Genomic DNA, 12,886 nt, shown 5'->3' with positions numbered 1-12,886 from the left:
AAAGCAAGCAAATGCAAGTAGTAATCTTATAGCTTTTATCCTAACAACCGGTGCAAAGGTTTCATCATAGTCTATTCCTTCCTCTTGGTTATATCCTTGGGCTACCAACCTAGCTTTATTTCTAATTACATTCCCTTGCTCATCTACCTTATTTCTAAACACCCATTTTGTTCCAACAATACGGTGGTTTATAAGCCTAGAGACTAATGACCACACATGATTTCTTTTGAATTGATTAAGTTCCTCTTGCATGGCCAATATCCAGTTTTCCTCGTTTTTTGCTTCCTCAAATGTTTTAGGCTCAATTTGAGATATGAAAGCTGAAAACACACAAGTTTCTCTTGTTGCTCTCCTAGTTTTAACACCTTGTGAAATATCACCTATGATTAGTTCTTGTGGGTGGTCTTTTGAAATCTCCAACTCTTTGATAGGTCATTATGCTGATTTTCAGTTCTTTACAGGGTTTCTATGGGTGGAGGTTCTGTTTCTCTTCCTAGAGAATTTTCTTCATCATTTTTCTTATCATCTAAACTCATCTCTTCCATTTGTTTTCCAAGCTCATCCTTATCATTTTCATCATTAGAAATTTCCTTTTGTAAGGTATTGGATTCATCAAAAATTACATGGATGGATTTTTCAACCGTTAAAGATCTTTTGTTGAAGACTCTATAGGTTTTTGAGTTTAATGCATATCCTAAAAATATAGCTTCATCATTCTTTGCATCAAACTTTCCTAATGGCTGTTTACCATTGTTCAAAACAAAACACTTACAGCCAAAGCTCCTAAGATGAGAGATATTTGGTTTCCTACCCTTGTAAAGTTCATATGGAGTCTTTGATATCATGGCTTTTATAGACACTCTATTATGAATATAAGCTGTTGTGTTAACAGCTTCTGCCTAAAAGTATTTAGGTAGATTATTTTCACATAGCATAGTTCGAGGCACTTCCTTCAAGGTTCGATTTTTCCTCTCTACAACTCCATTTTGTTAAGGTGTTCTAGGTGCAAAAAAATTATGATCTAACCCCTTTTCATTACAAAAATTCTCAAATTCATCTATTTCAAACTCACCTCCATAATCACTCCTAATGCTAACTATAGCTAGTCCTTTTTCATTTTCAACCTTTCTATAATGACTTATGAATGCTGGTAAAGCATCATTTTTATGAGCAAGGAAATACACCAAAGTGTATCTAGAGTAGTCATTGACTATTACAAAGCCATAAGATTTTCCTCCTAGACTAGTTGTACTTATTGGACTAAGTAGATCAATATGCATCAATTCAAGAGGTCTAGATGTGGAAACAACTTTCTTAGTCTTAAAGGATGTTCTAACTTGCTTTCCTAGTTGGCAAGCATCACATATCTTATTATTTTCAAACTTAAGATTCGGCAGTCCAACAACTAAATTTTTTCTAATCAACTTTGACATGGTATGCATGCTAACATGTCCTAATCTTCTATGCCATAACCAACTATCATTTTCAGCATTTGCTACAAGACATATTTCACAATCCATTTCAAGATCCTTAAGAAATACAACATACATATTCTTTAATCTTTTCCTATAAATGAGGCTTTATTAGTGCTTATGTCTATCACTTCACATTTGGTTGAGTCAAAACATACTTTAAATCCTTTATCACACAATTAACTAATGCTCAATAAATTATGTTTCAAACCTTGAACCAACAACACATGACTAATTTGATTTTGAAAGTTCTTACCAACTGTTCATATGCCATAAATTTTACCTTTTGAATCATCACCAAAGGATACGGTTCCTCCATTTTTCTTGTCTAGCTGTGCAAATAGCATTTCATTTCCTGTCATTTGCCTTGAGCAACCATTGTCCATATACCAAGGCTGCTACTTCTTGAGTTGAGCTCTTGAACATGTATCTTTTGAGTGTAGCTCAACCTACAAAACAAATATTCAGTTTTTCTTTATCGGTACCCATACCTTAATGGGTCCTTGATTGTTAGTAGCAACATAGGATCCTTTTGGAACCCATATTTTTCTTATTTTCTGTACATTTCTTTTTCTATTGCAATCATAGGATAAATGTCCAATTTTATCACAAATATAACACCTAGATGATGCACTGGCAGAATTTTTCTTGTAGTAAAAATTTCTTTTTGGAGTTTCATTTTTCAAACTTTTGAGTGCAGCATTTTCTTCACTTACCTTTTGTAAGGCTTCTGTTTTCTTTCCAACTCCAATTTTAGAGTTTCAAAATCTGTTTTTGAATATTTCAATTCAATTTGCAAAAAGTTTTTTTGTTCAAAAACAACATCAAAGTCAAGTTTGATCTTTTCCAAATCTGATTCTAGAGATGCAAATTTTTTCTTTAAAGTCTTGTATTTCAAAACAAGTTTATCAAATTCATCATATAAACATTCATATTCTTCCTGAAGTTCATCAACAGAAATATTGCAAGGTGATGATAATACCTCAGATTCATCATCCCATGCCATCAAACATAGGTTTGCTCTTTCTTCAATTTTTTCTTCCTCATCTTCAGAACTTGAAGTATCACTGTTTGACCAAGTAGTTACCACCATTGCCTTATTTGATTTCTTGTTTCTCTTTGAAGTTTTTTCTTTTAGCAAGGGGCATTTGGACTTAAAGTGTCCAAACTTCTTGCATTCGAAGCATGTAAGGTCTTTCTTCTTGTTGGAGTCATTTTTGTTTCTGATTCTCCATAAAGAGCCTTGATTTTCTCTAAACCCTCTTCTAGCTAGTCTTTGGTTTCTTTTGCCTATCAGTTTTTTGAATCTTCTAGCAACTAGTGCTAGTTCTTCATCATCATCACAGGATAGCTCATCCAATTCTTCTTCAAGGATACTGGCTTTTAGGGTGATGCTCTTCTTTTTTTCTTTTACTTCCCTCATATCTTCCTCTTCCTCTTCCTTGAGTTCTAGCTCATGAGTAAGGAGAGAACCACAAATTTCATCCAAAGTATGACATTTAGGTCCTTTGCTTCTCGGATTGCTGTCTCCTTAGGCTTCCAATTCTTGGGCAGGCTTCTAAGAAGTCTTTTAACAACTTCATGCTCAAGAATTGGTTTGCCTAGTTGACTTAATTTATTTGTGATGTTTGTGAATCTATCTAACATGTTGGTGATATCTTCACCAGGCTCCATCTTAAACATTTCATAATTGTGTGTCAAGAGGGCTATCTTGGACTCCTTGACTTGAGAAGTCCCTTCATGGATAATTCTAAGTTTATCTCACACTTATTTTGCTGTTGTACAGCTTGATATTTTATTGAATTCGGTGGGAGTTAAGGCACAATGCAATGTGTTGATTGCCTTAAAATTAGTTTGGACTTTTTTAGTTTCAGCCTTGGTCCATTCATCTCATTTGTTACTATATTTAGAGTTGAGAGAATGAATGGTCCATTAGTTATGACGTCCCACATCTCATAATCAATTGCCCTAATATATATTGACATCCTAGTGCTCCAATAAGGATAGTCAAAGCCATCAAACAGAGGTGGTCTGTTTATTGATTGTCCCTTAGCAACTACTGATTCTTTTAGAGCCATTAGGATCCTCCCAAAGGGTATTAGACCTTAATAATAGGGAAGTTACTTTGATACCACTTATTGGTCCTAAATAAATGTTTTAGAGGGTGGTGGATAGCACTTTTTGGCTCTTGACAAGATGAGAAACTAATTTAAAAAGCAAGGAAAATAAAAACAGAGTAGACAATGCGTAGGAATTTAGAGTGGTTCTGTCCAAGACCTACATCCACTACCTTGATTATTCAACCAAGAATTTTCCAAACTAATCCACTATGAACGGTGCAATTCACAAGCTTTCACTAAGCTTTTACAATGGCTTTTATCAAGCTTAGCCAAAACCTTTCACAATAGTTTTTACTGGGATCAACTAAAACCCAACACTTAACTTTTCAAGGCTAAGTTAGAACTTATACCTAATCAAGCAATCCTAGCTTGAATCAATCCCTTAAAGTGACTCGCTTACTTTAAGAATACAAAGAGAGAAATGAAGAGAGTGTACCTATGATCACAAGGTTGATCTAAATGGTACAAATGAAGTGTAGATCACAATTATAAAGATGTGAGTTGAGTGCAGTAAATAAGCAGCAAGTATTTGCAGGTTTTCTAGTTCTTTTTTGTGTTCTTGGAAGCCTTTAATGCATTTCTAGCCGTTGGAACCCTATTTTATACTTGAAAAATTAGCTCTGATGTGAGTTAGATAGTTTTTGATTGTTGGAAACCGTTTGGTAGCAATTCTGGCCGTTAATCTGTCTTCTAGTGCACAATTCAAAATTTCTATCAGAATGCTCTTAGTCGACTAACCGATATCTTAGTCAACTAAGTTGTCTCTGTCCTTTGATCCTAGTTTCTGGCAGTGTGCAATTAGACGATTAACTCATTCCTTGGTCGACTAAGTTGGTTCTATTTCTCAATACTCTTCAGCCCGCCAACTTTCGATTTAAATCTTAGCTGACTAACTCTTCATTAATCGACTAAGGGGCTTCTGTCTTGTTGATCAATTGTGACTTCTTTATTCTTATACTCTTTGATATGTGCATTTGAATGATTGATTAATTATTTACATACAATTTTTGTTCTGCACACTCAAGTAGAAATATTAGATACAAATGAATGAGAATGTTTTATTATCGTCAAAAACTAATGGAGCCAACATCCCGCGGTCGAATCTGGTCGTAGAATGCCAAATCCGATTGGGTTTCCCCAAGGGAGCACTAGATTGATGCTCCCTTGGGAAGTGCCGACCGGTGTTAGTTGCAAGGTGGCCAGCAGGTGAATGGTAAGTTAGAGAGATTTTTTTCTGAATAAGAGAAAAATATTTAAACATAAAAAATTATAATTTATATAGTGGTAATTTTTAAAATTAATGAAAGCCAAAATTATCTTAAAAATATTGTCACGTTATCAAACTAACAGAAACATTGACGGTTAACTAATGATAGGACTTATGTGTCTAGCAAAAGATATTTTTTAGGGTGGACTGTCCATTTTGAAAACCAATGAATTCGTGTATAATTACAATAAAACGTTGAGGGTGCTAGTGTATTTTACGCTAACATTTATTTATTTTTATTCTATAATAGATGTGTTTATGTTTATATATTAATTAGTACACAAGATACAAAAGGTATGTCAACAAGTTTAAAATTGACTCACTCACACGAGTAATCGCCTTTGGCGCTTGTGAAGGCATGAGACACGAACTATTGACACTTTTAGATTACAAATAAAGGTTGAAATGTTGTCTTGGTTGGAACTAAAATAAGGTCCATACAATAATTAATTATTAAGGGATTGATAATGGACTAGGCCACAATCCATGAAGTCTGTAGAGAAAGCTAGATGTAAGGCCTAATTTGACATCTAAAACAGCTAGCAAATTAGCAACTCAAGTTAAGCTTTTTTGAAGAGAAATTAAACTAAGATTTGGATGGTGTTTTGGAGTCTGACATATGCTTTTGGAAAAAGACCTTTTATTGTAACATGTACTTCATACTACTTGTGGTTTATGATCGATATATGAGGTGAAAGAATGGATCCTTGCTTCTTCACTGTGTAAGTCCTAAGGATGTTAAAACATACATTATGCCGTTTGTGACTTTTGACTATGTCATAAAGTAAGGAGTTGTTGTCTTTTACTTTGGTATGTTACCTAAGACCATGGATGATTTGGTTAATCGAGACATTACTGGAAAAATATCTTTTCTCAATTAAGTGGTGTAAGGGCAAAGGGAAAACTAATTAATATTACATCAATGCACTATATTCAAGGTCAACCCATTATGTCCCTTTTGAGAGCTATGACATAAATGTGAATATAAGTTTCAATATTAAAAGAATTCGAAATATGCTCATTAAGGGATTTTGATATACTCAATCCGATGTGATCAAATAAGTTTAGGGCACACGAGACATTATATTTTTCAGAGGGTTGATGTCTCTATGCTAGCTCTAATGAGTTCCTAGTATAAAGCTCCCAAAATTCAAGCGTACTTAATAGTTGCACAGTCCATTAATCAATATGAACTTAGTAATTAGATAATTTAAGAGCATGGTAGGATGGTTCACCATCAAGTGTGAGCGTGAGAAGGTGGACTTTTTGGGATAACACCCATGATGGTCATCTTATTTGGATTAGACTATCTAAAATAATGTTTAACCCTATTATTTTGATAAACTGAAATTATTAAGAATAATAGATATTAATAACATGTGATACAATATTATCAAGATTATCTTGATAAAAGTTATAGATTGATCTTTAAGAGATTATAAATAGACTTGGATGTTCCACCAAATATCACACTAATAATTCACTAAGAGTGTTTTGAAAATTACAATAGGAAAAAACTCTCCACTTCTTAAAGAAAACCACACTCTCTTTATTGTTACGTTAAGGTTCTTATATTATGAAAAGTGTGGTTACTATTCAATTTTGTTAAGGTTCTTGTATTGTGAAAAGTGTGGTTACTATTTGATTTTGTAGCAATTTCTCATCATGGATTTTTGGGATTTATAGGTTTGTAATACATCCAAGAATTAAGATCCTAGAGTCACTCCGCATTAGTTTTCAAAAGATACAAGACTAGTAAAAGTGTTGACTTTATATGTTTTTAATCCATATGTTTTTAATGATAGCAAAATATTCCTTCTTCATTGATGTCTAACTTATTTAGTGAATTGTGCAGGATAAAGTGAATTCCTTGAATGAAATGAATGATTAAAAGCAAGATTATATAATAGATAGGCTAATCAGTTAAAGTGGGAAAGATGGAAAAAGTGAGTGAAGACTTGGCCTTTGTAACTAATTATCAAAAGACTTTAATTAGTTAAGGAATGGCTACGCTATAAGTTAAAACAAAACAGAAATCTGTTAATCAGTTAGCATTAGGCTTAACTGATTAAGGAGGTGCTGGACAAAGTAAAACAGAGGTGTGCCAATCGGCTAAGGTGTGGGGTTACTCGATTAGACCACAAGACTTAAAGAATCTCCAAGTGCTAAAATTCAAATTCAAAGTGAAGTTGATCGTTGAATGGAGCCAAAATGAAGAAGTGCAAATTCGAAGAATTTTTAATTGATTAAAGTTTGTGTTAATCAATTAAGACTAAAGGAAGTGAAGCTCTAATGAATTAAGGGGAGAGTTAACCAGTTAGAGGAAGTTTGCTGTAGTAGAGAAGCCTGAAGATAAAGATCTCTTAACCGATTAGAGCCTCGGTTAACGTAGAGTACTTAGCAGCAAGACAGTATAAGGCAGAGAAGTTGTAATTGATTGGAGTTGCTTGTAATCAATTAGTCGAACTTTGTCTACCCATTTGAATTTAAGCACTAAAGGACAAAGTAACAGCTAGAATGGCATCAGAGTTGTCTCCAACGGCTAAAAACTATCCCCAATAGAAAAATCTGACTCCTCAAATATAAATTGAAGCTCCAATAGTCAAAGAAAGTAGATTGAATGAGAGAAGAGCCATTTTGAGTAAAAAGCCAAATATCCTTCACCAAAAACACTTGTCTTTCATTCTAATTCCAGAAAATGTGTTTGAGATTGATTGTAAATCTTTCTAGATTTGTAAAGAGTTCTAGTTGTACTTCTTTTTCTTCTCTTTCAACTACTATAAGCTTTAAATCCATTTTCTTCCAACTAGTTCAAAGTTTTATAATTTAAAAAGGGCCGACCTTAAAATTTTTAGTGCTATTCACCCCCATTTGGCACTCCAATGGGACCAACAAGTAGTAATAAAGCCATACCCTTAAATTTAAGGCTTAACATCCTTAGAGGAGATTCACATGACTTTGCAAAAGTTAGTTGTTGCTGAAGGTTAATCCACAAATAGGCATCCTCTATTTGATGGATCAAATTATACTTATTGGAGCTCTAGGATGTCTATATACATTAGAGCCCTTGATTATGAAATGTGGGATGTAATCACAAGAGGACCGTATGTTCACACTTCACCTAGTTTTGTCACAGGTGAGAGAATGCTTAAGCCAAGAATTGAGTGGACTGAAGCTGAAGTTAAATAAGGTCCAAACAAATTTTAAAGCAATCAACATTTTTCATTGTGCACTGAGCCTTATTAAATTCAACAAAACCTTTAACCGTATAACAACCAAAGAGATTTGGGATAAACTCAAAGTCATTCATGAAGGGACTTCACAAGTAAAGGAGTCCAAAATTGCCTTACTCACCTAAAATTATGAAATGTTTAAAATGGAATCAAGTGAAATATCTCTACCATGTTCAATAAATTTACCAATATTACAAACAAGCTTAATCAACATGGAAAAACCATCCTTGAACATAAATTAGTAAAAAGACTACTTAGATGCCTCTTAAAAAGCTGAAAACCTAAGGTCATTGCCATTTAAGAGGCCAAGGATCTCAATGTAGTCACACTTGATGAAATTTGTTGCTCACTTTTCACACATGAACTTGAAATGAAGGAAGAAGAAGAAGAAGAAAAGAAAAAAGCAAAAGAGAAAAGAAAAAAAAGTCTTACACTCAAGATTAGTACATTTAAGGAAGAACTTGAAGAATTGTCAAGTGATGATGATGATGAATTAGCAATGATGGCCAGAAGGTTTAGAAAGCTAAAGGGACAAAAAGGCAGAAGATTTGGAAAGAAAAATTACAAGATAGATCAAGGTTTCTCTTGGAAAAATAAATACAAGGGTGATCTCAAAAATAAATATGAGATGATTTGCTTTGAATGTAAGAAACTAGGACATTTCAAATCAAAATGTCCAATGCTAAAAGCAGAATCTTCAAAAAGACTGAAGAAACCAAAGAAAGCAATGGTAGTAGCAACATAGTCCGATAGTGATTCCTCAAGCTCGAAAAAAGAAAAAAATTGGAAAAAAGAGTAAATATCTACTTGATGGCTAGAGAAGAAGAAGTTGAGGTAACATCTAATTCCTGTGGTATTTCCTATGATGATTTGCAAGATGAATATGATTGCCTATATGTTGAATTTGAAAACTTGCTTTAAATGAAGAATTAGAAAAAATTAAATATAAGTATGACTTTGTTTTATATCAAGCAAATATGCTTCAAATTGAACTTGAACAGTCCCAAACTAATTTTGAATTCTTGAAGCTTGAATTGGAAAGCAAAAAATTAGAATTACAAAGAGTTGTTGATGAAAATGTTGCATTTAAGTTGAAAGAGAAAAAAGATCAAAACTAAAATCAAAAGATGAAGAAGAGCTTAAAAAAAAAGTCTTATAAGGAAAATTAATGCAGTCTCATGTCAATGTTTTGTATGTGGTAAATAAGGTCATATGTCTTATGAATGCTATCGTATTAATAGAAATGTTCCTAAAACCAAATTGGTTTGTGTTCCTAAAGGATCCCATGTGATTGTTCACCTTCAAAGACCCATCAAAGTATGGGTAACTTTATTAAAAAATTGAAAATCTAATTTGTAGGTTGAGCAAGGACAAAAGGATCAATGTTTTGAAGCTCAACCAAAAAAAAGATAGCCTTGGTACTTGGCCAGTGGCTGCTTAAGACACATGACCAGACAATGAAAACTTGTTTATCAAGCTTGATAGAAAGAAAAGTGATAGTGTTTCCTTTGGTGATGACTCCAATGGTATTATCTAAGGAATTAGAACCATTGGTAACACATTTTAAACTCAAATTAAGCATGTTTTATATGTTAAAGGTTAAAACATAATTTGTTAAGCATTAGTCAGCTTTGTGATAGAGGTTTTAGAGTATGTTTTGATTCCCATGGATGCAAGTGATTGATGTTAACACTAACAAAGTAGCATTCATTGGCAAAATAATTAATAATATGTATGTTATTTTTCTTGATGAAATTAAGTCTAGTAAATCTTGTTTTATTGCCTAATGATGTATGTGATAGTTGGTTGTGGCATAGAAGACTAGGACATGCTAGTATGCACAAAATTTCAAAGCTTTTGAGAAAAGGCTTAGTCATTGGACTTCCAAAGATATCATTTGAAAATGACAAGGTTTGTGATGCATGTCAATTTGGGAAACAAGTTAAAAGTCCATTTAAATCAAGGGAAATCATATAAACTTCTAAGCCATTTGAATTACTACTTATTGACTTGTTCGGACCATTCACTGTTGCTAGTCTAGGAGGCAAGTCACATGGCTTTATTATTGTAGATGACTATTCTAGATATAAATAGGTATATTTTCTTGCTCATAAAGATGATGCATTGCCAACTTTTGTTAAGCATTATAAGAGAGTTCAAAATGGAAAAGGCCTAACCATTGTTAGTGTTAGCAGTGATCATGGTAGTGAATTTGAAAGTGATAATTTTGAAATTTTTTGTAATGAAAATAGTTTTGATCACAATTTTTCTGCTTTTAGCTCCACAACAAAATGGAGTTGTTGAAATAAAGAATAGGACTTTAAAAGAAATGACAAGAATAATGCTTTGTGAAAATAACTTGCCAAAGTATTTTTTGGGCTTAAGCTGTTAATACTGCAACTTACATTTTGAACAGAGTTTCCATTAGAGCCATGATTTTTAAAACCCATTATGAGCTTTACAAAGTAAGAAAACCAAATATTTTTCATCTAAGAAGTTTGGATGCAAATGCTTTGTTTTAAACAATGGAAAACACACTTTGGGAAAGTTTGATGCTAGAAGTGATGAGGCAATTTTCGTAGGCTATGCATTGAACTTTAAAGCACATAAAGTGTTTAACAAAAGAACTCTAGTTATAAAAGAGTTAATTCATATTGTTTTTTATGAGACTAATGCTGCATAAAGGACGGTAGTATTTGACGATGATGATGTAGATGACATTGAGAAGAAAATCGAGAAAATAAGCTTGCATAGCAAAAAAAATGATAGAGAAAGCTCAAAGGAGAAAGATGATGAAGATCCACCATTGGAAGACTTGTAAAGAACTGAAGAACAACACAATGATCTTTCTAAAAGTTGGAGATTTCTAAGAAATCATCCTTAAGAACTAATCATTGATGATCCATCGGAATGTGTCAAAACTATAAGGGGATTAAGAGAAGTTTATAAGTATCTTGCTTTCATATCATAAGTGGAACCTAAGAACTTTCAAGAAGCTAAAAAGGAAGAATGTTGGATGATAGCCATGCAAGAAGAGCTAGGCTAATTTGAAAGAAAAAAAGTTTGGACTCTAGCCAACCACCCAATTGTTGGTACAAAATGGGTGTTCAAGAACAAAATGGATGAATTGGGAAATGTGGTAAAGAACAAGGTAAGGTTAGTTGCTCAAGGCTACAATCAAGAAGCAGGTATTGATTATGATGAAACCTTTGGCCCAGTAGCAAGATTTAAAGCTATTAGACTCTTACTTGCCTATGCATGCTTTATTAACTTTAAATTGTTTCAAATGGATGTTAAAAGTGCATTTCTTAATGGCTTTATACAAGAAAAGGTATATGTTGAATAGCCCCCTGCTTTTGAAGTGTTTGATAAAATTGATCATGTATATAAATTGTATAAAGCTCTATATGGATTGAAACAAGCTCTAAGAGCTTGGTATGAAAGACTTTCTAAATTTTTAATTGAAAAAAGATATTATAGGAGGAGTGCAGATAATACACTATTTATTAAAAAAATGAGACTGATTGGATTATAGTTCAATTTTTTGTTGATGATATAGTATTTAGTGCTATTAATGAAAAGATGTGTGAGAATTTTGCTAAGAAAATGTAGGGAGGATTTGAAATAAGCATGATGGGAGAGTTAAAATTCTTCCTTGGTCTACAATTCAAGTAATGTGAGGATGAAATATTCATCGACCAAGAAAAATATACCAAAGAAATGCTGAAGAAATTTAGTGGGATGAGTATGAAATCAATTAGAACTTCTATGAACCCTTTTACAAAGCTTGACGAAGATGATAAAGAAAAAGTTTGTGGAACAAAAGCTTTATAGAGGTATGATTGGTTCAATTCTTTATCTAATTGCAAGTAGACTTGATATTTTATTTCGTGTTTGCCTATGTGCAAGATTCCAATCATGTTTCGAGGAATCACATTTGATTGCAGTGAAAGGGATTTTTAGATAGCTCTTGGATACTCAAAGCTTAGGCCTATGGTATCCAAAAGGTTCATTTTTTAATCTTTTTGGCTATTCTGATACTGATTTTGCTGGTAGCAAAACTGATCGAAAAAGCACTAGTGGTACTTGTTAATTCCTTAGAAACATGCTTGTGTCTTGGTCTTGCAAAAAACAAAATTCTATTGCTTTATCAATTGCTAAAGTTGAGTATATATCACTAGGTAGTTGTTGTGCACAAATACTATGGATTAGGCAGCAACTAAATGATTTTGGAATGACTATGTGTAAAGTTCTCAAATATTATGATAATATAAGTGCCACAAATATCTTCAAAAATCTTGTTCAACATTCTAGAACAAAGCACATAGAGATTAGACATAATTTTATTAGAGATCATGTGCTTAAAGAAGATATTGAAATAGATTTTGTAGATACTTTACATCATTGGCTGACATTTTTAGAAAAACATTGAATGAAAGAACAATTTTGCAGAATTAAGAGAAATCTAGGAATGATTGATGCTAACGAAGTCTAAATTGTATTGAAATAATCATGTTTTTGATGATATATGGCATGATGATTGTGTTCATTTCTTGATGTAATTGATTAGGAAGAATTTTGATTAGTTGTAGGAATGCTAAAAGGGAAATAAAACACACTTTAATCAGTTAGGACCATCATTAATCAATTAAAACATTTCTATCTTAAGTTAGCTAAGCTAAGTTAGTGAATCCTTAATTAGTTAAAGGTGTCTCTAATCAGTTAATGAAAGTCAAATACTATGAAAGCCTTAAGTCAGAAATACAGTAATTGGTTAAGACATAGGCTAATTAA

Source organism: Theobroma cacao, chromosome 6 (assembly GCF_053813885.1).
Source record: "Theobroma cacao isolate CCN51 chromosome 6, ASM5381388v1, whole genome shotgun sequence".
In the NCBI taxonomy this organism is placed as follows: domain Eukaryota; kingdom Viridiplantae; phylum Streptophyta; class Magnoliopsida; order Malvales; family Malvaceae; genus Theobroma; species Theobroma cacao.
This window is presented reverse-complemented; position numbering follows the sequence as displayed.